Source organism: Malaclemys terrapin, chromosome 11 (assembly GCF_027887155.1).
Source record: "Malaclemys terrapin pileata isolate rMalTer1 chromosome 11, rMalTer1.hap1, whole genome shotgun sequence".
Lineage (NCBI taxonomy): Eukaryota > Metazoa > Chordata > Testudines > Emydidae > Malaclemys > Malaclemys terrapin.
Genome location: NC_071515.1, coordinates 25,626,959 through 25,653,105, shown reverse-complemented (window position 1 = coordinate 25,653,105; position 26,147 = coordinate 25,626,959). Strand labels below are relative to the sequence as shown.

Sequence of the window (26,147 nt, the reverse complement as noted above, 5' to 3'; positions counted from 1 at the left end):
CCCATTTCCTTTACAGAGAGGTATGAAATAGGGCTGCCTCCATTCTCCTCATCCATTTGATTTAGCTCTAGAACATTTAGTCATTGCCATCCAAGCAAATCAACATATTCATAGTATCAAGGTGGGCCAAACAGAACAAAATTATGGTTAATGTGGATGATACTCTTGTATTTGTACCTAAGCCCGAGGTTACCATTCCTAACTTTCTAGCCACTATTAATAAGTTTGGACTCCCTGAAGGATATAAAATTAGTTATAGTAAATCCGAAGTTTTAGGCATTAACAAAAATGCCCCCAAAGGATTTTCTCAAACTGGGACTTTGAATGGCAATACTCTGATATGAAATATTTAGGAATACTGACTCCCAAAAAATATTCAGGACATCTCTAAGAGAAATATAGAACCAGTTATTGCCCAAGTGGCTCACAAGGTGGGGAGATGGAGTGTGTGTCCTAGCTAACTGACAATTGTCCAGATGCACTGGGAGCTCCAGAACTTCAAGCTGAAAAACCTTGCTTGCTGCCTATAGCTCAGCAGGAGCAAATGTGTGAGTATCACTCCAGATGAGTGACACTGCAAACACTCTGGGCACAGATTGACCAAGTCTGCTTCCCCTCTGCTTGTGTTATGGGAGGAGAGCATCTGGCCTAATGTTACTCGCTCCCCCTCTCTGAGTCCCTTTGGCGCAGTTATCAAGCCTTAGACCTGCCTCTCACAAACCAAGGGATGAAAGAGGTGGATAGAGCAACTAGGCTTTGCTATTAGATACAGTTTCAGTCCTCTGCTGAAAAGCACTGCAGAAAGAGACCCCACTAATATAGCGGGGAATTCAGTTACTCTGTGAACATGGTAACGGAGTCTGTCTACCATTCCTTTTCTAACTCCACTGCTGGAGTTCAAAACGGTCTTGACTGAAATCTGGAAAAGCACCTTTTTTTTTTTTTTTTTTTTAAGTGTACCACTCAGTCCAAAAATAAAACCAAAACATTCCAGTAGATTTTCAATAGTCTGCTCTGGTGCCCATACAAACCTGTTTTCTGCTTCCCTTGCAGCAAGAGTTAGCTAAACAAAGACTATTTTGTTAATGATTCTAGTGCCCAAACCAGGCTCAGGCATTATGTAACTTAGTCATTATTAACCAAAACCAAGTATGTTAACTCCAGATTAATTGAAAACACAGGAGCCTGATCCAATGCCCACTAACATCATAGGAAAGAACCCCGATAACTTCAGTGAACATTAGATCAGGCCAAAGGGAAGCAAAACAATGATCACCATAGGAGAAAACAAATTTTTGTGGACACGCGGAGGAATATTCTTGTGTTTTCCTAAGACTATATTAAAGTCAATGAAAAGTCACTTTGTTTTATTTACAGTATCCTTTTAAATGTGTGCAATGAGAGATGTTTTAGGAATGAAAACTTAATACATTTTCAGAGACATGAAATAGTAGACAGTGCTGCCACTAATTTTCATTAATACATTGACTTTGAAATCAATTCTAAAATAGAGTAATGGATTGCAGAATTTGTGCCCCCACTGTGTAAGAGAACATAGCTATTTATCTGTACTAATATAGATTACAATGTGAGAGTTTCTCAGGTTGATACCAGCAAAGTTGCAAATGAGGTCTGGCGTCACACATTGTTGACCACTGTAGCCACTCTGCAAAGGCCAGGAACTTGCCAGCACAACAACTGATAACATAAAACATTCCAATCAAAGGGGACAGAATCTAATAACAAGCTGAAGATGCCTAATTCAGTTTGACTGAGCTAAATACTTTCTAAGCACGTCTTCTTGTGCTCTAGCTATAAAGTTGTCCTCAGGGCATAGTTTGCTTTCTGCTCCTGCTGTTCTGTCTTAATCTGCTAAACCTCTGCCCCTAAACTCATTAGAATATTTTATTTCCTGGGTATAAAACACTTGATCCATTCATTTCTATGCAGGACCATCCACTTTGTGATGATAACATATCAGTACAGTATTGGATGCAGTGTGGTGTCTTTTTTGTGTTTACAAAAAACAGCATAGAAATTATTTTGACTGTGATATATAATAGGATGTTCAATTTTATCGCATTAAAAGGAAATTGTACAAGTATATCCTTTTATTTGTGGGCTGGCCTCAAGAAAAGAGGTTTCTAATGGCTGTTCTGGTACTTGGTGGCTGCGAGGGTGAGACAAGTGTTCGTTACAACTCTAATAAGGACAGGAAACAGAAAGTGCCTCTGAACAAACTACTCTAAAGATGTAAATTTAGAACCATAACATTTAAACCCAGATTGATTTTTTTACCCCCCAAGTTAAAGGAGTTTTCAGATTCCAGGTTTTGGTTTAGTCAGTTATTGGTAGAGAGGTGAACTATGAAAGTTAGATTTGCATCTGGTTTCTGAATTTCATTTAAATTCATAGTTGTTTCAGATCTAGGTTTTGGGGTTCTAGCCCAAGTCTTCTGTAAATGGCGATGATGTTTTCCTCTGGCATGGAAAATGGAATAAAAGATATTAAAGTTAAAAACAGACTTCCAAGGATCTTACCAAGGTCAGACTGAAGTGGTGTGATCTAAACTCTGCTATGAAAATGAAACCATGTGTCCATTATCAAGTCACAGTAATTCTTTTGTTCTATGGAGGCTAAATTCATCTCTGGTGTGGACCAGTATTGCTAAACTATTACCCCTTGAGCAAGAAAACTAAACATGCTGTAATAGAAAAGCTACATGACTAATATACTGGTTTTCATCTAAGAATTAGAAGGAGGGAAGAGAACTTGGTTGAGTCTGTTCTTTTGGCTATCTTTTAAAGGAAAAATATCTCAAAAACGAATATAAATGGACAACTTTATCACCAAAAAAACTTTTCCAACTTGATATTGGAGAAGCCCTTGATGGTTTGAGTTTTGTAAAACCACCTAGAAGTTTTTATTAGGGCTGTCAAGCGATTAAAAAAAAAATAATCACCATTAATTGCGCGATTAAACAATAAGAGAATACCATTTATTTCAATATTTTCAAATATAGTGATTTCAGTTACAACACAGAATACAAAGTGCTCACATCATATTTATTTTTTATTACAAATATTTGCACTGTAAAAAATAAAAGAAATAGTATTTTTTAATTCACCTCATACAAGTGCTGTAGTGCAATTGTTTGTCGTGAAAGTGTAACTTTCAAATGTAGGTTTCTTTTGTTACATAACTGCACTCAAAGACAAAACAATGTAAAACTCAGTCCTACTTCTTGTTCAGCCAATTGCTCAGACAAACAAGTTTGGTTACAATTTGCAGCAGATAATGCTGCCTGCTTCTTGTTTACAATGTCACCTGAAAGTGAGAACAGGTGTTCACATGGCACTGTTGTAGCCAGAATCGCAAGATATTTATGGGCCAGATGCGCTAAAGATTCATATGTCCCTTCATGCTTCAACCACCATTCCAGAGGACATACGTCCATGCTAATGGCGGGTTCTGCTCAATAACGATCCAAAGCAGAGTGGACTGACGCATGTTCATTTTCCATTTACCAAGTGGGAGGGTCAGTGTTGGCTCGTTAGCACAGGATTGGATCCTAAAGCAAACAGTCCCTGCATATTTGCAATGTAGGAAGCAAGATGCCCAAGCTATTAAAATATTTAAAAATTATTCCACTAAGGTACTACAGACAAAAACTAAGGTTCCTCTGCTTTGTACAGATACTCATTATGTATAGCATTGACATTTGAACTAACAAAAAAGATGTGAAGATGTATATAATACAGTATCACTTATGAATCAATCTGCAAATACTGTACAGGCAAATCAAATAGTTAATGATGCTTTTTAAGGGGCAGATACAGTCCTTGGTTTCTGGGAGTATCTACCCTACATATAACTTTGGAACAAATTCTGACTTCCATTGAAAGTCATGGAACACTATGCTTCTTTATGCTGATATATTTAATGGAATTTTTCTTTAATAGGCTACAGAGCTTAAATCTGATCCAAAATGTTTCACACATTTAAAAAAAGCCAAGCTTAGGGTATGTTTACACGGGCAGAGTCAAAGCACTGGCAGTTACAGCGCCGCTCAGAGAGCACTGAAGGGAAACAGCTGTTGTGCGTTCACCCTGTCACCTGCCTGCGCGATAGTGTGTTCACACTTGAGGCACTTGCAGTGGTATTTGGAGTGGTGCACTCTGGGCAGCTATCCCACAGAGCATCTCTTCCTCTTCTGCTGCTAAGAGTTGTGGGAAGGCAAATGGGGTTGCAGGACATCCTGGGTCCTTTCCCAATGCCCTGTGATGCATTGCTTCACATCCCAGCAATCCCTGTGCTTCCGTCTGCATTTGGCGCCATCTCTCAACGGTTTGTGTACTGCGTGCTCTGCCTCTTCGGTCTGCAGGAATGGATCCCGCACTGTTAACCTGTCATTGGAGAAGCATGTGGCGATTGCACTGTGGAAGCTGGCTACTCCAGACTGCTACCAATTGGTTGCTAACCAGTTTGGAGTGGGAAAGTCAATGGTTGGACTCATGTTGACAGAAGTGTGCAAGGCCATTAATCACATCCTGCCCATGACTCTGGACAATGTGTGTGACATTGTGGATGGCTTTGCACAAATGGGCTTCCCTAACTGCAGAGGGGCGATAGATGCCACGCATATTCCAATTCTGGCACCAGACCACCTAGGGGACTTTCAAAATTCCCAAGGATGACGGTTGGTCACCTGAGGGCAGGGCAGTAGAGTTCAACCGATGACCAGAGAGGCAAGAACAGGCATTGAGGGACACCTCCTGGAGGCCAGTTGCAGAACTGTAATCGACCATGGTGTCTACACTGGCACTGCGGCGCTGTAGCCCTGGCGCAGAAAGCTGTATGCCTCTCGTCGGGGTGGTTTTTTTACGGCACTGCAACTGCGCAGTTTCTGTGCACTAGGTGGCTTGGCAGCGTGTATACATCGGGAGTTACAACGCAGAAAGCTGCTTTACTGTGCAGAAACTTGCCAGTGTAGACAAGGCCTTAGAAAAAGACTTCAGCCATACAAAGATGGGATCTCTAGAAAAACAGCAAGTCCTTTAATGACAGATGGCTATTGTCTTGTCTTGTTTAGTGAATTTCCTCTTTGTATTTTTTCCACTTACTTGTATTGGTTTTTCATATCAATACAAAAGGGCTATTGAAACAGTCAGGTTTACCTGTTTTTAGAGTAGCAGCCATGTTAGTCTGAATCTGCAAAAAGAATAGGAGTACTTGTGGCCCCTTAGAGACTAACAAATTTATTAGAGCATAAGCTTTCGTGGGCTACAGCCCACTTCTTCGGATGCATATAGAGTGAAACATATATTAAGGAGCCCCTGATGGTATGGCTGATGTGATTGGCTCGTTCACCTGCACATCTACCAATGTGATATATGCCATCATGTGCCAGCAATGCCCCTCTGCCATGTACATTGGCCAAACCGGACAGTCTCTACGCAAAAGAATTAATGGACACAAATCTGACATCAGAAATCATAATACTCAAAAACCAGTGGGAGAACATTTTAACCTATCTGGCCATTCAATGACAGACCTGCGGGTGGCTATCTTACAACAGAAAAACTTCAAAAACAGACTCCAATGAGAGACTGCTGAGCTGGAATTGATATGCAAACTAGACACAATCAACTCAGGATTGAATAAGGACTGGGAATGGCTGAGCCATTACAAACATTGAATCTATCTCCCCTTGTAAGTATTCTCACACTTCTTATCAAACTGTCTGTACTGAACTATCTTGATTATCACTTCAAAAGTTTTTTTCCTCTTACTTAATTGGCCTCTCAAAGTTGGTAAGACAACTTCCACCTGTTCATGCTCTCTGTATGTGTGTATATATATCTCCTTAATATATGTTTCACTCTATATGCATCCGAAGAAGTGGGCTGTAGCCCACGAAAGCTTATGCTCTAATAGGTTTACCCGTGTAGCTTGTTTAAATTTAACTTGGGACCTGCTCCAAAATCCATTGAAGTCAGTGGGTGTCTTTCCATTGACTTCAATGGACCTGGGATCAGTCCTTTGGTCCCCCGCAGTCACCATACACCACATAATATTTAGGAATTCTGATAGATTTCAGGAAGGATTAAATATTAAAATGAATTTGAAAACAGAAAAATTGAGTAATCTGGTGCCTTATTTCATAAATTCTACTTGTAGCAAAATTTTGTAAAAATCAGATTAATTGTGCTTTGGGTGCCTTGGAAAGAATTGTTTGCAGTGTTGTAGCCATGTTGTATTAGCCCAGAATATTAGAGAGGCAAGGTGGGTAAAGTAATATTTTTTTATTGGACCAACTTCTGTTGGTGGAAAAAGACAAAGCTCTTGAGCTTACACAGAGCTCTTCTTCAGGCCTGGGAAAGGAACTCGGTGTCAGCTAAATACAAGGTGGAATAGATTGTTTAGCATAAGTAGTTAACACATATTCCGAGAGACCATTCAAGGTGAAGTGTACAGTTAACACCCCCCTCATAGGACAAAAAAGGGGGGTTAGTGGGTTGCAAGTTGCTATAATAAGCATAAATCCAGTCTCCAGTCCACGATTTTGAGTGTTTAGCAAGTTATGAATGTAAATTCCCAGGCTCCTATTTTGAAGGTGTTGAGCAGGTTTTTCTTTGAGGACAAGGACTGAGAGGTCCGCTATGGAATGATCACGTTGTCAAAAGTGTTTTCCCATGGAAGATACGTTTTTGTGTTTTATTTTTCTGTCTGGGTTCGTTCAAGAAAGAATGTGTATGATGTTAAAGGCCAAGATTTTTCAAAACTGGATGCTCAAACTTAGGCACTTCCCCTTGAGATGTTGGCCCCAGAAATTTAAGCATATAGAAAAAGTATCAACTCTTGGCCTTGTCGGGGCAACACCTGAGATTTCCCTTCAAGCTGTCTTCCATAGAGTAGTGAGTGTTCTTTTTCTTATTTGGTTTAAGAGTTCAACACCATATCTCCCAATAGTGCATGTGACAGAGGCTGAAATTCAGGAAGGGGTTTAAGCTTATGCTGAACTTTAAATATGTGAATAGTCATGTTGTCTTGAATGGGACTGTTTACATACTTAGTCAATGGGACTATTTGCGTGCTTGAAGTCTGGTACATGCTTAAGTACCCTCCAGAACTGAAGCCTGAATGAAGGTTTGTGTAGTATTCCTTCACAAACTTGCTTGATCCTCATTTTCAAGGAAAAACTGAAACCAGACAGATTTTCACTGGGGCTTACTCAGAAACCACTGGAAATGACTGTTTCCAAATAATGGAAACCAAATAATCATTTCCCACATCCTCTTGGAACTTTGATCAGCAGACTGATTTTCCTGAGTTGTATTTATGGTTGGTAATTAGCTGAACGAGGTTTTGCCTCCACTAGTGAAAACCAACTTAAGGATTTTTAACAGATTGGCTCGGTGGAGATTTTCTTTCCATCCTAGAGAGTTTATAAATTTTCAGTAGATTAGAAAAAAAAAATCTGTTTCACTACTGTAGTTATTTCAAAATGGCATTAGGGGAAAAAATTACAGTGCCAGCTTCCAACTGTCATCTTCACTGTCATTTATGTTTTTTTAAACAAAGGCAGGTGTGAAAAGTTGAAATAATTGTCCAAAAATGTTCTAATAGTCAGCTTTTGTGTTTGTGTGGGATGTTTGTGGTGTCTACTCTGTCCTTGCTAAAATATGACAAAGTGAAACTGAAGAAAAACATTTTTGCCTCTTCTCTTCCTAACCCTAGATTAACAAAGTTTTTGTAAGAAATGAGTTCCAAGACAAACTTCTTTGGAGTTAAAACTTGACATATAAAAATGTAAGGAAAAGTACAGGATCAAACTATTATGGAGCACTGAGAGGGAATTAACTGTAATGACACTGCTGGGGACCATTGTAGTGTGTGACTATATAACTTTTTTGAGTAGGACAGTTTTCTAAAGCCTCCTAGGCATTCTGTGAAAATGTAATAATCTTCTTGGATTTAAATTTTAATATTATTACAAGTATTTATAATGTACCCATCACTGTACCTGAGGGTACTTTATGTAGGTTAGAATTGTACCAAACTGCTTCTCAAGGACAGAAAGTATATGCTTTGTTCCCCTCTGCAGCAGTGAGGACATCTCCTCTGAAAGGACCTACAGGAACAGATAGCAGTTAGTAGATCCAAAGGCCTGCAGTGGGAAGCTTGAAGAGGGAGAGGTGGCTTACTTACTTACTTTCACTTAGCCCTTATCTATACCAGCAGGGCTGGCTCCAGGTTTTCTGCCGCCCCAAGCAGCAGAAAAAAAAACCCCAATCGGCAGCACTTTGGCGGCAGCTCAATTGTGCCGCTCCATTCTTCAGCGGCGGGTCCTTCACTCCCTCTTCCTCTTCAGCGGCACTTCGGCGGCAGCTCAAAGAGGAAGAAAGGGACTGAGGGACCCACCACCGAATTCCTGGATGTGCTGCCCCAACAGCGGACGGAGAGCCGCCCTTTGTATTGGCCACCCCAAGCACCTGCTTCCTTAGTTGGTGCCTGGAGCTGGCCCTGTACACCAGACATATTCTGCCTATACAATCTCCTGCCATTGCTACCACTGCTTCAGCTCCACCATTGGGAGTGCAAGTATAGACAAGACGCCACTAGACCGTTCCTAAAAATGGATTAAGTTGAGTTCAGAGATACATCTGACAGGACTGAATTGCAGAGGCAATGGTCTTGTTTTTGGGAGCACTTTCCTTCCTACTTCTCCATTAATCTCCCCATTGGCACAGATAGCCATTGTATTTCTTCAGAGTGCAGTTTGCTGTGGGGAGGCATCGTGGGAGAGACAGGCTCTGAGAGAATGGGGCCTATCATCAATCATTCTTTTCCCCACTGTTTTACTAAGGTTCTTGGAGTTCGAGAGATAGTAACCAGAACCCCGAGTTTCCACATACACACACTTCCCTCCCCTGGTCCCAACAAAGAATACAGATATATGCCAACTTTCTCTCCTCTGCCTAAAAGGTGGACAGTTATAACTTGCACTAGCTGGTGGTTCCAAATGACCTTCTGTATTGACCCTGTCCAAGCATATTGCAATAAGCTAACCTCACGTTAACAAAAGCACATGGATGAACCTGGCCAAAAAAAAAAAAAAAATTGCATGCTGGCTTGGTCAGCTAAAGGTGAAAGATTGTTTCTGGCTACTGCTATCTGGGGGTCCAGATACGTGTATCAAGATCATGAACTACTTTGACAACAGGCAGATAGGCCTCCTTCCTTTAAGTTCCTGAAGATGCTCACCCATCTTCTGGCAGATATACAGACACTGACATGCATGTGAAAGGCACTTAAATTTAGGCTCAGTCTGGTAAAATAGAACTCAGTGAATGTCACCAACAACCTTGCATTGTTTTCTGCTATGTCACTCAGCAACCTGTCCTCAAAGAAACTGTCATGTCCCCCACTGTGGTGGTTGGTTTTGCTGCTCTGATAATAATGGAGAATCGTGCATCCTGTGTATTTGCAATGTTCATGACGATGGTACAGAGCTCTGCGGGCCTCTGTACTTCTGTCAGAGATAATTGACACTGAACAGTGTCATGCGAGTTTGTGGGATCTTAAAAAAAAATTATGGGATATGCATGGCATTATTAGATGGAGAACATTACATGCTGGTAACTTGACCCTTAGCACCCAGGGATCCTTCGGTAAGTTATTTGTATCTCAGAACGCATTGCCAAAACTTCCCAGAAGGTATTGCACTGGAGTGTGGTACTTGGCACACTGGGATTCTTACTTGTTGTGCATCGTGCTTTGCATCAACACAAACACTCCTGGTGAGTACATGCAGCACTTACACAAGCCGGCAAGTATTCATGAACAAGCGATGCACTAACTTCGGCAGCTGTATGCTGATGTCACTTGCGTTGATCAAAGTTTGTGATGTAGACGTGGCCTATTAAAGTGTTGATACAGTCATATCTGCATGGATGTCTGACCTCTATCTTTTGCCCACAGGAGACTGATGACCAAAATGAATGTTGTTTCTGTGTTGTGTCACTCTGAAACATGAGTGGCATTCACAAAAACTGAAGACTCTCATTCATTTTGTTTTCTTTAAAAACAAAAGCTCTACTTTTTCAAAGCTAAACTTTAGATGAAATTTAAAACTTTCTCCATAAATTCCTGGAAAAAATTTGCCACTGCCCTATTCCCAATAGCTGGCAGTTACACACTGCAATCAACTCGAGGCTCAAAAAGTTAAAACGGCTGTGAAGCAATTTTAACAAATGATCTTCTGTAAAAACAGCAAAACTGGCTTCAGCATTACCATGATATTGTTTTACTAGCTCAAGGTTCAAATTCAACATAAAAAAGCTGTTGACACAACTCCTTCAAATACAGTCAGTTACAGAAGGAGCTGCCTAGATAGCAAACATTCCAATGGAGGGAGTGACTATATGGGGCAATGCAGTTCCCTGTAATCCAAGAAGAGGTAGAAGGAAAGAGAGAATGAGACCGGCCTCCTGAGTGGTGAAGTCTATATTCATATAGCTATGTAAGTGGATTGAGCCCGTCTGTATGCCTGAGTGTTAATATCAGGGACGTGCAAAAGTCTGATTCACAAGCCTGTAGTTATTTTCTGACTCACTGCATCTAAGGAGAAACAAATCTGTTTCTGTCTAAGCAATGATAGCCATAATATTGCTAACATCTTCTATGTTCTCATTCTAAGGCAAGTAGAATAGTTTTATAATGATAACAAATGTCATTCCTGACACGACTCCATTTCATTCCAACTGTTTCTCTATTGTTTTTATAAAAACAATAGGCATAGCCTAAAAATTAATGTTAACAAATAAATCAAGCTATTGCTATCTAAACTAAATACATTAATGTTATTGAAAATGAGCTCAAGCTGAACTTCAGGATCTGAATTTCAGAATCTGAATAGTGATCCATGTCTGAATTTGACAATGGGGCAAACCAAAAACTCAGAGCTGAACCTACGTGTGCACATGTGGGGGAGCATGACCTTCGTTGTGGTTATTGAATGGTTGTATATAATGTTCCTATTCTAAACTTACTTTAAACAATGCAGTAAGTGCTGACTTCCAGTTTAGTTTGAACATCTGTTTTGTTTTAGGAAACATCTGGAAGCCTACTGTTTTCTCTTTCCATTCATCATATGTTCATTCACTAAAGTGTATCACCTTGTCCTTCGGAAATCAGTTATCAACATTTTAGTCAACTGGAAATTCAACAGATTAGGCTTTGAACTGTATGCTTAAATTTCATTTGCAATTAACAAAAGTGGCATTGTTTCTAACACTGACACCTTTAATCATAAAAGTGATTCTATGCTCGGTTTCTGGAAAGGTAAATCCCTCAAAGTAAGGCCAAGATTTAAAAAACAAAACAAAACAAACAGGTGTCACATTAAACTCCTAAAGCACTATTTAGACCTTTTAAATAATCACAAGTTTTCGAAAGTGTTGAATGCCCAGCAGCTTTCATCCTAATTGAATTGGCCTCGTTAGCACTAACCCCCCACTTGGTAAGGCAACTCCCATCTTTTCATGTGCTGTATACTTATACCTGCTTACTGTATTTTCCACTCCATGCATCTGATGAAGTGGGTTATATCCCACAAAAGCTTATGCCCAAATAAATTTGTTAGTCTCTAAGGTGCCACAAGCATTCCTTGTTTTTTTTACTGATACAGACTATCACGGCTACCCCTCTGAAACCTAATGGGTGTTCAGCACTCTTGGAAATCAGGCTACTTGTATAGGTTCAGAAATATGGATATAGTAGCTTAACAATGAGGCACATATTTCTAAACAAACCTGGGGCTAAAAATTATGTAAATCCATGTCCATTTCCTTAAGAATGTAAAATGGAAAATTATACTTTAGGTATTATGCAGAGATGCTCTTTACACATTTAAAATAAATGCACCTGCCACAAACGTTACAAGGACCATATGTGTTTATTAAAAAATGACACCATAAAGATTAACCACCCTCCCACCCAAAGCCTTGAAATCTGCTACCACTTGGTAAAGGGGCAGTAGTATTTATACTTGTGTTAATTTTCAATCTCAAATTACCTCCCTTAACATTTGTACAGCTTTTCTGGTGTACATTCAGGAATGCAAAATTATTATACTTCTTTAATTTAACATTTTCCCTAAGAAGATTTGGAATGAGCCATTTTTACCAATATGTAGTGTAAGTCTGGCTGATTTTATCTTCTTGAAAGCCTCATGATGATTTCAGCAGAACTGCTACTGAAAAAAATTATTACTCAGTTACACAAAGGCTAAACTCAAACATGAACCTCCATTCTTGGTTGACTTTTAGGACGAGATAGGTACTGAATTAAAGGAGGGAAGATTACAGGGGGAACATGGAGACAGAGGGAAAGAAGATAAATGGTGTGAATGAAATGAGTAGGTGGTTTCAGCCAAGTTCCTTGTGGACAAGTGTTCACAACATAATTGACATAATTATTGGCAGTCTCAGAGGACAAGCTAGGAATTGATACTCATCTGTATATATCTATAACATCCTTAACTCCTTCCTGTCTATTCTCTCTCTCTTTATCCTAGTAAGCTTGTGGTTCTGCCTCATTTTATTTCAGCTAAATGTTTGAGGCAGGAGGGCTTGGACCCCCCCCAAAAGCTTCTACAAACATAACTGTCTCCTTCGTCAACTCAACATTTTGAACCCTGGCATCAGCCTTGACCTTGAACTTTGCTTCTTTTCCCGCATCTCTGAAGTCTTCAAATCTGCCAGTTGTCAACTTCACCACTGTAGAAATCCTTCTGCATGGCTTCATCTTTTCTTGACTTAATCGTTGCAACTCCCTTCTGTGGCCTCCCCAAAAGCCACCTCTCAGCCTTGCCATCTCGGGAAAAATATTTGACCATACCTCCTGCCATCCTTAAGCAACTCTATTAACCCCACATTAGTTTGAGGAACCTATTCAAAACTGCTTCTTCATTTCCTAAAATGCTCTGTGGACTTGCTCTCACTTGCTGCACAAACTTTCAGTGTTGTAATGGGGTGGGGCCAGCCAGCCAGCTCCGTTCATTTATCAGACCCAGCTGGGAAGGGAGAACGTTAATATAAAAGCAAGCAAGTGGCTAAATTGACGGGGAGCAGGAGGGAGATGGGATCCTGCAAGGGGGAGAGTGGGGTGGAAATTGAAGATAAGGGTATGGCCCCCTTTGGTAGTGAGAGACAAAAGGAAAAGCGTTATGGTGGGCAGAGGAACTGCTTCTTGTTTTGATGTTTTGCCTAAGTTTTATGTTGAATAAAATTGTGTCTTTAAGGAGACAAAGGCCTGTAAGTCTTTTCTGGGCTGGGGAAACCAGCCAGCAGTTTACAGGTCTTATTCACCCATGTGGTCTTTCAGTTTAACACCACTATAGTTCACTGATTTCAATAGAGTTTTATACCAGGACAGCTCCATCGAGATCAATGAGTTATAGAGGTGTCAAACTGTAATACTGCAATGGTGATATAGGCCCCTCATTTCTCTAATCTCCCCCACACTCTGGCTGCTCATCTAGTTCTGGCCTTATCCCTATATTTCTACATAATCTCACTGCTGTTGGTTCTTGTCTCTCTCCCCAGTTTAGCAGCCCTTCATTTGATTTCAAGCTGAAATTATCATTGTTCTCCTTAGTTTATCACTCTTAATGTCTCTTGCCGTCTGGCATTCTTAAACTTTAACTATTCTCTAACCTGCAAAGTGTTTCGTGATATTTTACATGAGGAAATGCTATGCAAAACAGTGATCTAGGGTGACAGTTTTAATTAAAGATTAGGGAAATGGGGCTGTGCCCTAAAACTGATTATCTTGATAATCCTCTATGATCTCTTTTGTTTATTTCTTACAGAGCTTAGTCTCTAGTAGGCCTTTCTTTTATGGGGAGCTATATAGAGTTACAGTAGGAATATATGGAAAAAATGTAGGAATGTTAAAATGCTTCACGGGATCTCAACATTTCAGGGCTATATCCAAACAGTTTTGGTAATGGACACTTGGTTCCTCTACATTCCTGCAGAATGGTGCTTCAGGTAGCAACTCAGCCTGGATATACATTTTTCATCTTTCTACAGATGATGAAAGTGCAATCTTTCCATAAAGTTCCTCTCTGAGCTGCAAAAATAGATGGCACCCTGGGAGCAAGTGTTTCATAAGTCAAAAAACCCATGCCTCCCACCGATCTATATCTGCTCAACTATTACCCTAGGTAGAAATAAATAGTTACATTTAAGCAACTCTTCGGGCGACAAATCCTGAGCTACATATTCAGCCTTTACCAAGCCAAACACTGGGTACGTCTATACTTACCTCCGGGTCTGGCGGTAAGCAATCGATCTTCTGGGATCGATTTATCGCGTCTTGTCTAGATGCGATAAATCGATCCAGGAAGTGCTCGCCGTCGACACCGGTACTCCTGCTCGGTGAGAGGAGTACGCGGAGTCGACGGGGGAGCCTGCCTGCTGTGTGTGGACTCACGTTAAGTTCCAACTAAGATAGTTCGAAGTGGGGGGTGAGTGTGGACCAGCCCACTCAGTGACTCCTGGATACATCCTGCTCCTACTGAGCTCACTAGGAGATTTTCCATTGACTTCAGATTCTGCTGCCAGTGCAACTTAGTGAAAACAAAAGCCCTCATGCTCTCCTGTGTTCTTGTAAGCAGAGGAGAGCCTATACCCAGGGAATGTGCCATGGATAAGCAATGTCTCCTCTCTTCCCCTGCAAAAGCCTCTCCTGGGCTTAAAGTCTCAGACATTATTTCCCAGAGCCCCGATGACCCCTCCTCCCCCCATTTGGGGCTCTGGGTTTCAGCTGTGGGGCGGGGCTGGGGCTCCTGTAGGTTAGAAAATATTTACCAGCGTTCTGCTCTGGACTGCTTCAGCTGAATTTAAGCCCTGTGTCCCCCCCAAAGTTCAGCATCAATTGTAAAGAGATGGGGGGGTGGCAGGGGGGCACAGCTGTGCTCTACCACATTCTCCAACTTTAAAGCCACAGGACATACTGTGTGTTATTGCAAAGAGTCCATATTAGCTAATGCTGCTTCTCCTTCCAACATGGTACTCTTGAGGTGGGTTTTAGGGGTAGCCAATAACTAGGGAAGCAGCTGGGAACTGTGCTGCCGCCGCCCACAATAGAAGAATTGCATGAGTTGAAATTTTGCCATTTTACTTACACATTATACAACAAGGGTGGAGGCAACATGGGACTTAGCTCCAGGGGCATAGTTAAGAGTTTTAGAAGAGCTGTGCTTCTATTACTCAGTAAAGGATGAATGATTTCATTATATATAAAGGCTACCAATTGTCAGTTAAGTTTGCAAGGACCAACTTGTAGGAATCTAGCATTCATAGTCTAACCACTCTAGATTTTGCCCATTTATTCCTTCCAATGAATCTACAGTTTCTCAGTTTAAAGGACAGAATCAATAAAACTTTGTATTCATACCCTCTTCTCAAATACAATAAAGTTACTCAGCATATAAACAGATTAGTTTAGAAGACAACATTTCCTTTCCACAGAGGAATCACTCCAGTTTGCTTTCAAAGTACATTTCTAGAACTCTCATGTAATTTCCAGTCTGCCCTATCCAACTAGCTAACACAGCCTTGGCCCAGCAGAAAATATCCAGTAACTATTGACACAGAGCTACTGATGCACTCAGAACTCCTACTGACATCAGTGCAGAATTGGGCCTTGTGAGTGTCTTATCACATCACGTCCTGCATGGAGTCCAGTCCAGTGAGGTGTTCAGTGCTCACAATTCCCATTGATTTCTTAAAAAGAAAAGATGCTGATGGGAGGCCTCATCCTGCTCCCACTGTCATCAATGGCGGGGGCGGGGGGGTTGCCATTGACTTAAATGGGATTAAGGTCAGGCTGATTTTTATTTATAGATGGTGTAAACTTTTATTGATCTATGCATGCCATTTTATGCTCACATGGATGTAATCAGAATGGGAAGCCAACACAGCAGAAACGTCTCATTAGGGAGATTGAAGAAAAATCCTAATTATTAGAATGTTCCAAAACTGAACCTAGAAGGTACCCACATGTATCTGAACCCTACCTTTTCTCGTTTGTCATTAGAAGTTAGTCTTAAAATGAAAAGGTATGAGAATATGCATAAACTGTAAAGAAATAGGCACACTAGGTGACAACAGCCTGGCACTAGTCATATAAACTTTTGCCATAGTTGTGCAGGAAACCTCCTAAAGAAGTTGCTGCTGTAACTTTTGTGACTGTTTTTTTCCTCTATGCACAAAGAGGAAAAACAGGTACTTTCCATATAGATTTACTTTGTATTAGATTTAGGGGAGACTAAACAAATGTGTGTGAGAGAAATTTGGGTGTGGGTCTCTCTTGTCATTCTTGAATCCTGTGACAGTCCTGTTACTAACAGAAGTTGTCTCCCAAAGTCCAATAAAATAAAATTTGTAGTTACATTAGGCAAATGCGATCTGAAAAACAAGAAGAAAATAATTTAACAGAATAAAGTTAGCACAGTGAGAAGATTTCTGTTCATATACTACGTCCAATCCCACTTACAAATAACGGCTAGCCCTGGAAACTCAAACTGGGTTCTTTCCAGCTTGCATATAACAAGAGCTCTGTAGCACAAATTAGTTCCTCAGTTACACCTGTGTAACCTTAAATCTTCACTGGAGTTTGCACAGGAAACTGATTGGAACATAGTAAATAACTCTGCTGAGAAACAAAATACAGTACAATCTGAAGCTCACTCAGTTTAGCAGGGCTAATAGGAGTAAGAAGTAGCAAAAACTTAATTTTGTCACTATAGTGAACTGATCTGACTCTGAATACGCGTGGGGAGTAACTTGTTGAAGGTGTCACTTTTACATAATCACTTTTAACAGTAGAATTTCACTTAAAAACTGATCACCAATAACCCTACTACTTCTGAGGCTCAAAACAGTATCTGGATAATTCCCAAATAGGTCAGACACAGTTCTGTGTATGGCTCGCTCTAACTCTATCCCCAACACTGCTCATTTCCTTGATGGACCCTAGACTGAAAGTTTACAACTACTTGTGCAAGTGGTCAAACTTCACACTAGAGATTATACACCCTGAAAGCCTCCCACCTATATGAAAATTTTTAAGGGGACTCCCTACCTACTCTGTGTCCAATGTCCTCTCCCAGCATCATTCCCACCGTGTACATTGTCAGTGTGCATCACACTGCCACAGTGAATGTTAGAAAGTGTAAATAAAACAACAGACCAGATACAGCAGAAAATACATAGAAAGAAAACTGGAAATCTTGTACCAGAACAGCATATTTCAGCTACAGGCCAGAAAATTATTCAGTAGGGAAGGGGGAATGCTTTATATGCTATCCTCTGCTACGCTACTTATCAGCTATTGTCTACTTACTTTTGAGCCAAAGCTCTTTTAACAACACTTTCTCATGTTCAAGCATTTTATTAAATTTCTCTTCATGCTTGGCCAGTGTGGCCTGAGAAGGCTACAGAAGTGTTACCCACGTTTATTCTTTTCCTTGAGCTTAAACCTGCCAGATGACGACTCTATGAAACTCTTTAGCATAGGCGCCATCTTCTCCCGGTGCCGGTGGGTGCGCGACACCGCCCCCCCCAGCTCCACCTGTGCCCCACCCCAATTCCACCCCCTCCCTGACCCTATTGGACTCCTTCCTCAAATCCCCGCCCCGCCTCCTGCCCTGAGCATGCTGTGGTCCCTCTTTTCCTCCCTTCCCCCCACAGCTTGTTACGCTGCAAAACAGCTGTCATCCTCATTGAATCCAAGAAGTCTGGGATAGGTTTATATGTGACTATATACAAGAAAAATTAGTTTCCTCATAGTGAGGCAGTTACCTAGTAACTAAAAATCCAATCTTTATAAATCAAATCCAGTACAAAACTACACTGATTTATTAAGACTGGAGTTTTAGTTAATGAACACATTAGTTATAAGATATGTAGCTGAATTAAATTTCTTCCTACTACTCTGTCTGCTGACAATGCCATTTCCAGTTTCAGTCTGAAATGTGGCATCTCTTGCTTTTAAAATAGCTGTTTGGGACTGAAGCTGCTTTGAATTCAGTTAAAACAGCACTTTTTGAAAAGATCTTTCTAGTGTGTAATGGTTGTGAAGACTAGAAAGTTTCTTTTCAAGCCACTTAGTTATGGTTCAGGATGAGCCAAGCTGCTTTAAAGGTGGCATATGCTTTAGCCAAACACCAACTGAGCTCAATAAGGGTTAAGTGGGTGAAACTGAATGACCTGTGACAAACAGAAGGTCAGACTAAATGATTTAATGGTCCCTTCTGGCCTTAAAAGCTATGAATACGTGTTTCAACCCCTTACTGTGATGGCAGTCAGATTAGTATAAAGGTGCTGGTTTAGTGTAAATTTATGTGGGGTAAATTTATGACACTATACTATACCAGTATAGACTAACACCTTTATATCAGTATTAATACCTCCACTGGGGCTTGCACCAATTTAATACATCAGTTTCTAAACTGCTAATTCAGTACAAAAACTGGTTACAGACCACCCCTTAAACATGAAAGGACCTGTCCACATTTGGTATATTTGTTTCAATTTACCTAACATGCCTTGACCTGTCATTATTTTTACCTTTTTTCTTTTTTTTAAATGCTTGATGACCTAGACTTTAACTGGAAAAGCAATCAGACCCAGAGAAAAAAATGCAATCACATACACATTGTAAATACTGAGTTATTGCCCAGTAACAAATTCTGTCAGGTAGCAGATATAGGACTCCATTCTGCATTCCCTAGTGTCAATGGGAATTTTGGATACAGACGGAATATGGGACTAGGGCTGTAAAATAGCTTAATAGCTATGCAAAATTTAAACTAAATTTTCACTAAAGGATCAAATATTCTGCAGGTGTAAAAGGGCAAAACTTAAGTCTACGGCGCTGTACAACTGTACACCAGCCAACAAGAGAGTGTGATGGAGAGAGTTGCCGTGAGAGGCACAGATTAAGGTATTAGCCCTGTGCTGTGGTTTGAACTGGTCTCCAGTAAAACCTGTAGGGCGGGTAACACTGTTCTCCTCTCCAAAGCACAGAAAAGCAGAAGTTGCACCCGTTTAATTTAAATGGGTCGAACAACTGCTGTAGTTCAACTACCGCTGCCTTTGCCAGTTTAAAACAGCCCTTTCGGGTCGGGTGCACCCACCCTGGCCGGGGTAAGGCCCAGTCGCTCGAGGCCAGCTGTAAAGTGATCCGCGCCTGAGATCCCCAGCGGCCGGCACCGCTTCACCAACACGAGTTCGCTGCAGCCCCCGCCCAGGGGCAAAGCCTCCCGCGTGGCGCTGGCCTGGCCCGGGGCAGGCTGCAGCCTAGCGACGCTCCGTCCCGCTCTCTCGCCATTTCGCGCCGTGCCCATCACCGTGGCGCCTCTGCCCAACCCCCGCGTCCCTCCTGCGGGCAAAGGGGCCCGGGCACGATCACCCCCTCCGCCCCCCGGCTGTACAGGGCCTGCGGGTCCCGCTCCCCGCCGGGGCCGCGCGGGAGCGGGGGTCACGCGCGCCCTACCCCGGGGGCGACTGCACCGAACAGGGCAGCGCAGTATCCGGTGGAGCTGCCCGACGGCGCATGCGCCTTTTCCTCCTGAGTAAACTGGCGATGAGCTCAGCAGCCCGGGGAGGGAGGGGGCAGAGAATAGAAGAGGTTGTGCTACGCCGTTTACGTAGAAGGGGGCGGGGGGAAGCCCGCATTGGCTAGGCTGAGCCACCAAGGTGGTGGCTTAGCCTATGCTCATGGTTCGTAGCAGTGTGCGTGCAGAGCGCGGCTGGCACGGCGTAAGTGTGTTTGGTGAATGGCGTAGCGCGGCGGCCGCTGCGGAGGAGGAGGCGCCCCAGCGGTTTGGTACCGAGCGGAGAGGGAGATGCACACGGCACTCGAGTGAGGTAGCTATAAAACCCCATTTGTTTACATTCCCTCCCCCACACAACCGGCCGGCGCTGCCGCGAAGGCGGCGGCCGGGCCCCGGGCCGGCTGGGGGGCGGGGGGCCGCGGCCCCCATCCCTGCGCGGGCTGCAGAGCGGCATGTGGGGGGCAGCGAGGCGGCCGCCGCCTCATCACGTGGCGCCGGCGGCGGCCGCAGCAGTGAGACCCCGCCGCCGGGGCCGCCTTAGTGAAGGGGCGGGGGGGGGGGGGGGGCGCTGCTCCATTGAGTTTATCCCAAACTGCTTCCGGCCCCAGTGCGGGCTCCCCCCCCCCATATCTCCCCTCCCCCTCAGTTGCGGCCCGGGCGCCCCCGGCCCAGCGCAGCAGCAGCCCGGTAATGGGGGGCTAGAGGCACCGAGGTAACTGCCCATATGCCGTGGCCGGGCTGAACACGGTTTCTCACGGCTGTGAATCGCCGCCGGGGAAGGGCACCAGGCTCAGCTTTGCAAGCTGTAGTGACCAGGGGTGGGGAGGTTCCCACATGGGCCTGAAAGCCCAAGCGCGCTCTGCACGCCCCGGAGCAATACACCCAGCTTCCAGCCAGGGCTGCATGGGGGTGACTGGCGTGGGTGGGCCTCTGCCCCTTCCCGGGGGAACAAACGTTTGCTGTTGGCCTCCAGCTTGTATGCCCATTTCATTATGCTCCCAACTCTACAGCCGGGTGTACATTATAAACGTACACCAGTATAGCTATGTTTTTCAGGGATGTGAAAAATCCACATCCCTGAGTGTCACATTTATACCATCCAAACCCTGGGTGTAGACAGCACTATGTTGAAGGGAGAGCTTTTCTTGTTGACATAGCTACTGCCTCTTGGGGAGATGGATTAAATACACCAGGCCTACACAACTCGTAAAGCGGCGAGGGCCATATTACTCCAAAGAAAATAGCTTAGGGCCGAAACCCCCCGGCCGTGTTGAAACAGGCCCCCAGCGCCACCCAGCCCCGCCGAACCCCGTCCCCCCCCCCAACCCCCCCAGGCCTGACCCCTAGCTCCGAGCCCAGCCCCTCTGAGCTAAGCACCCCCCAACCCTATCCCCCAGCAGCCCTGACCCCCAGCTCCGAGCCCAGCCCCTCTGAGCCAGACACCCCCCTGACCCCATTCTCCCCCCTCTCCCCCCCAGCCCTGACCTCAGCTCCGAGCCCAGCCCCTCTGAGCTGGACATCCCCCTGACCCCAGCCCCTGTGAGCTGTGGCTTGAGCCCAGGCCGGGTGCCTCTCCCCTCGCTCGGACTTACCGGCTCTGCCTTGTGCCTAGCGCTTCCCGCCTCAGCAGCCCCGGAAGTGACGCTGGATGCCAGGCAGGAGGAGCGGGAGACGGAGACGCGTGTGCAGGGGGGTGACCTCACAGCCCTGCGCGCCTCGCTCTGACTGCCCTGACAGTCAGAAGCGCAGCTGCCGGGTTCGCCCCCTGCCGGGAGGTGGGGGCAGAGGGAAGGCGACCTCAGCCCCGTGCGCTGCGCTCTGACCGCCCTGACAGTCAGAAGCGCGGCTGCCGGGTTTGCCCCCTGCCGTGGGGGGGGAAGGTGACCTCAGCCCCGCGCGCCGCGCTCTGACCGCCCTGACAGTCAGAAGCGCGGCTGCCGGGTTCGCCCCCTGCCCAGGGGTGGGGGAGGTCGGGCCCCCCTGCCCCGGCAGGGGGCAAACCCGGCAGCCACGCTTCTGACTGTCAGGGCGGTCAGAGTGCGGCGCGCGGGGTTGAGGTCGCCTTCCCCCGCGTGTCAGAGCGGGCTGCGTGTTGTGCAGGCTGAACTACACCAACAGAAGATGCTTTCCCAACCGCATATAGCATCTTCACTAACATGTTGCAGCTGTGCCAGTGAAATGTCTTAATTGTAGACCTGCCGTAAGTTACTGTGTATTTTAGGTCTTCCCAACCAGCCATCATTATGCCTCAGCTGCAGTATGTGCTCTGAAGGACTACACATAGGGTACCTTCCTTAGAATGATATAGAAGGGAACACTAGAAGGTGGGTGGTGCGATGCATTTTTGTACTTTTCAGTTTCATATTCTTGGTTTGCTCTGTTATTGGGGAAACTTCTTATCATGAGGTGCATCTCAGGTAAATTATGTGTAACCTTGAACAGTGTCAAAAAAGCAAGAGCTACGTGGTACTGTTGGAAGTGAGGGAAACTTGGTTGGCCATTGTCACTGAGACAGCTTCTGCAAAATCACTCAGTCACAAGCGGCATACAGGAAAGAAAAATAAGGTTAAAGTGATATAGCAATTAAACACCTATTGCTAGCCTTCCCCCTCACAGGGTCCTGGAGTTACAGTCCAAGCCTGGGAAGAGCTCTGTGTGGCTTGAAAACTTGTCCCTTTCAGCAACAGGAGTTGGGTCAATAAAAGATACTACCTCACCCACCTTGTGTCTCTAATATTCTGGGACCGACATGGTTACAGCTACACTACATACAACTTTTAGAAAATGTTTAGAGGGAGTAAGTGGTTCAGCCTTTTCTTGTCTGTCTTGCCATTTTTCAGTGCCTGAACTGGTTCTTCTTGAAGCAGAACTCCCTGATAGTAAATCATGTTGAGATGCTGTGTGGGATACAACTCTTTTAATAGTCTCTTCCCCCCTCCCACCGCCCCGTGCTTTTTTTGTCTTCTCAGGTCTATCCTTCTCAGCTATGTTGTCTGTGCCACTTTTTTCTCACCTCTCCCTTCCGCAACTCAAAATGCTACTCAAGTTAAGGTAGATACAGTTTTAGCTTCTAACACTACAAACATTTCATACATCTAGCCTAAATAACTACTCTTGATTTCTCCAGTAGAACACTATGGGCTTGTCTATACCACACAGCTTTTAGCGACAAGACTGTGTCGACACAGCCCTGTCTCTAAATGTCGGCATGCTTCCAGTCCCCCGAGCAGCATTCACTTTGTCAGCAGGAGAGTGCTCCTGCCGACAAAGCCGCATTCACACTGTCACTTGCTGAGGCAAAACCTTTATCTTTTTGGGGGGAAGGGAGCTTTTTTTAAGTACCTGTGAAAGACAAAAGTTTTGTTGACAACTTGGCAGTGTAGACAAGCCCTATGCCATGCTTTTTCCATGTGAAAGCAGCAGCCTGAAATCACTGAAAAATACGTATTGAAGGTATCTGGTTAGTGTTTAGAAGTTGAGAACTAGTTGCTCTTTTAACTGACAAGTGGTTGAAGGGGAGTGTATGCTTTTTAAATTTAAAAAAATGTTCTTTTGGGGACTACCATGCAGAATAACTAATGTGATACAAGATGATTAAAAATAGATAACATTACATTTGCAAAGGGAATACACTTAATAGACTATCCAAGGAATTTTTTTATTAATAGGTTCTCTTTTGGAGACCATAAGAGGTTGCCAAAGGAATGGCTTCTAATTTAAAAAGATTTTAATTGTGTATCCTGTGAAAACCGGTTGATTTCTTTTGGGAGGAGGGTGAAGGGAGGAGGATAAATAAAACACACCACTCTAATCCCCAAAAAGGACTTCTAACTTCTTTTGTATAATCGTTAGTGTGTGGAATATTGGTCTAAAAGGAATGCTAATGTAAAAAAAACTTTCTGAATTAATTAATTCATCCATGAGAATTGTCAAAAAACAAGTGTAGCTGAATGGGTAGCACTTTCTCATTAACAAACTTGTTTTGAAATAGATGTCCTTGTCCAAAATAAATTTTTTAAATATTATTGAATCTTAAGCCTTGTTATTAGAACTTTAATTTTTATTTAGTCTCCTTGGTCAAACTGCAACAACGTACTTTTGGAAGAATGAGTACAAAAGACCCTGAAAACTGTGTATAGATTAGCTGTAAATCGGGGGTTCTCAAACTGGGGGAGTGGACCCCACTGGGACACAAGGTTATTACATGGGGGGGGGGGTCGAGAGCTGTCAGCCTCCACTCCAAACCCCGCTTTGCCTCCAGCATTTATAATGATGTTAAATATATTATAAAGTGTTTTTAATTACGAGGGGTCACACTCAGAGGCTTGCTATATGTGAAAGGGGTCACTTACAGAAGTTTGAGAACCACCGCTGTAAATCATACGTATTTTACTTAGTTCATGTAGCTCATGTGGGTTTTCAGTAGGGGAAAGTACTTCAGTGTCCATGGAAGGTGGATGCAGTAGGTAGCTAGTATCCCATCTACTGGAGTACTAAAAATAATTTAACATGGAAGTGTAAACCAGCAGGGTAACAAGTTTTTAAGCTTTTACAAAGCTGTTCTTCAGGTTTGGGCAGTCTGAAGAAGACCTCTGTGCAAGCTCAAAAGCGTCTCTCTTTCACCAACAGAAGTTGGTCCAATAAAAGATAGTACCTCGCCCACTTTCTCTCTAGCATCATGGTACCAACATGGCTCCAACAACACTGCAAACAATGAATAAGATGCTGTCTTGTCACATTTGGCCTACAACTTATATTTTACAGGGAGAAAAAAAAATTGTAGAAAACAAAAGGCAAATCAAAATATTTTATGGTTTTTAATCTTTTAAAATGAAAGAGCTTGTTTAAATAATTTCTCTACTGGTTGTGACAGTCACTGCAGCAGGTGCTTAATACATAAGATTAGTATGTTTAAATTGGCTCTGGGCAAAAGTGCAATTGACTAGAGCCTTAGTCTGCACAAACTTGTATTGAAATAACGAAATTATTATAATTAACACCTTTGTTTTGGTGAAAGTCTGTGTGCATGTGCTTTTGAGTAAATGTTCTATTTTGACTTAGTTTAAGTTGATTTTTTTTTGTACAAATGTAAGCAAAACTGCAATAGAACACTTATTCCAAAGTAGGTGTCCATACACAGACTGGCATCATATACAAATAACCAGCTGTTAATTGAAAACAATGTAATTATTTTGGGGCAGATTTTAGCATGGACCAGCCCTAAATATCTTCATTTTGCATTTGAGAAGAAAAAGTAAACAGTATATTTAGTGAAAACTTAATTCATTTTCAGTAATCTAGGGATCCATTAGAAATGTACTTCCAAATGTGTTTTTAAAAAAGTTGAGTTCTGATGGTGTCCCTTTATCTACTGTGATACCTGGAAGAAACCCATGCTAATCAGTAGTCTTGAACCCAAATGAGTGTGGCTTGGATAAAAAGTATGCTCTTTTCAGTATGGTGTCCTGGAAAGGTTTCAGCAACAGAATATTGGGCCACTGTGGTAGCTAGTCCCTAAGTATAAATAGTTCATTCCCTTCATATTTTATAGGAAATTACAATAACATATAAACTGATATTCCTAGTCAAACAGCAGAAAACCACAAATTGAGAAATTGGTGGTTGTGGGGGGAGGGGGGGGGCAAATACAGCTAACATGCATGTACAGGAATAATAGTACACCTCTACCCTGATACAACGCTGTCCTCGGGAGCCAAAAAATCTTACCGTGTTATAGGTGAAACCATGTTATATTGAACTTGCTTTGATCCGCCGGAGTGCACAGCCCCACCCCCCTGGAGCGCTGCTTTACCGCGTTATATCCAAATTCGTGTTATATCGGGTCGTGTTATATTGGGGTAGAGGTGTAGTAGGTGCTTTCTGTCTGACGCAGACTTACTGTGTGGATTTGGCCAAACAAGGCAAGGAATCACATTTAGTACTTTAAATTGAATATCAGTACTTAATTGTCTGGCTAGGCAGTATCAATTGGAGAAAATTCTGTAATATCTGGGTTAAAAATCTATGGAGGCCAGATTATCCCAGGCTTAAGTATGGTGTATAGTTCTGTTTACCTAGTTAAAATGTCATTTGTTTACTTTTACTTTGCCTTATTAATCTGTAGGTGAAAGGCCGCAAGCAATATCTAAGGATTCAGAGGGAGAGAGAGGAAAAGGTCTTCTATAGTTAATGTAGAAATTTGTTTGTTTTTTCTCAAAGTATAGCTGAGATTTTATTTAAAATGTACCCCAGGTCTTCAACATGGTGCCAATTCCTGAGCAAAGCACTTACTTGTAGCTGTTAAAAAGAACATCAACAAAAAAGTGTTGAGGCACCACTTAACAAAAGATGCCAACAACTATGTGGCCTGAAGCAGGTATCTGCCAAAGGAGAAGAGCTCTTTCATTCAGAGGCTTAGGGCATGTCTTCACTAGCAATGTTAAAGTGCTGCCGTGGCAGCGCTTTAATGTTGCTTGTGTGATCGCAGAGAGAGCTCTCCCAGTGCTATAAAAAA

The 26,147-nt window shown here is 43.1% G+C and overlaps 1 protein-coding gene across 3 annotated transcripts in view; it reads left to right on the top strand.

The window, feature by feature from the left end:
* The window catches only part of SLC39A10 (solute carrier family 39 member 10), a 131,189-nt gene that overhangs the window by 46,997 nt on the left and 58,045 nt on the right, over positions 1 to 26,147 (top strand). For 2 of the 3 annotated variants that reach the window (XM_054044662.1, XM_054044661.1), the window contains exon 1: positions 19,849 to 19,946. The exons of the other annotated variant lie outside the window; for it this stretch is intronic. The gene's annotated coding sequence lies outside the window, so the exon portion shown is untranslated. Of the gene's footprint in view, positions 1 to 19,848; positions 19,947 to 26,147 lie in introns of those variants that run through there. 3 annotated transcript variants of the gene reach the window in all.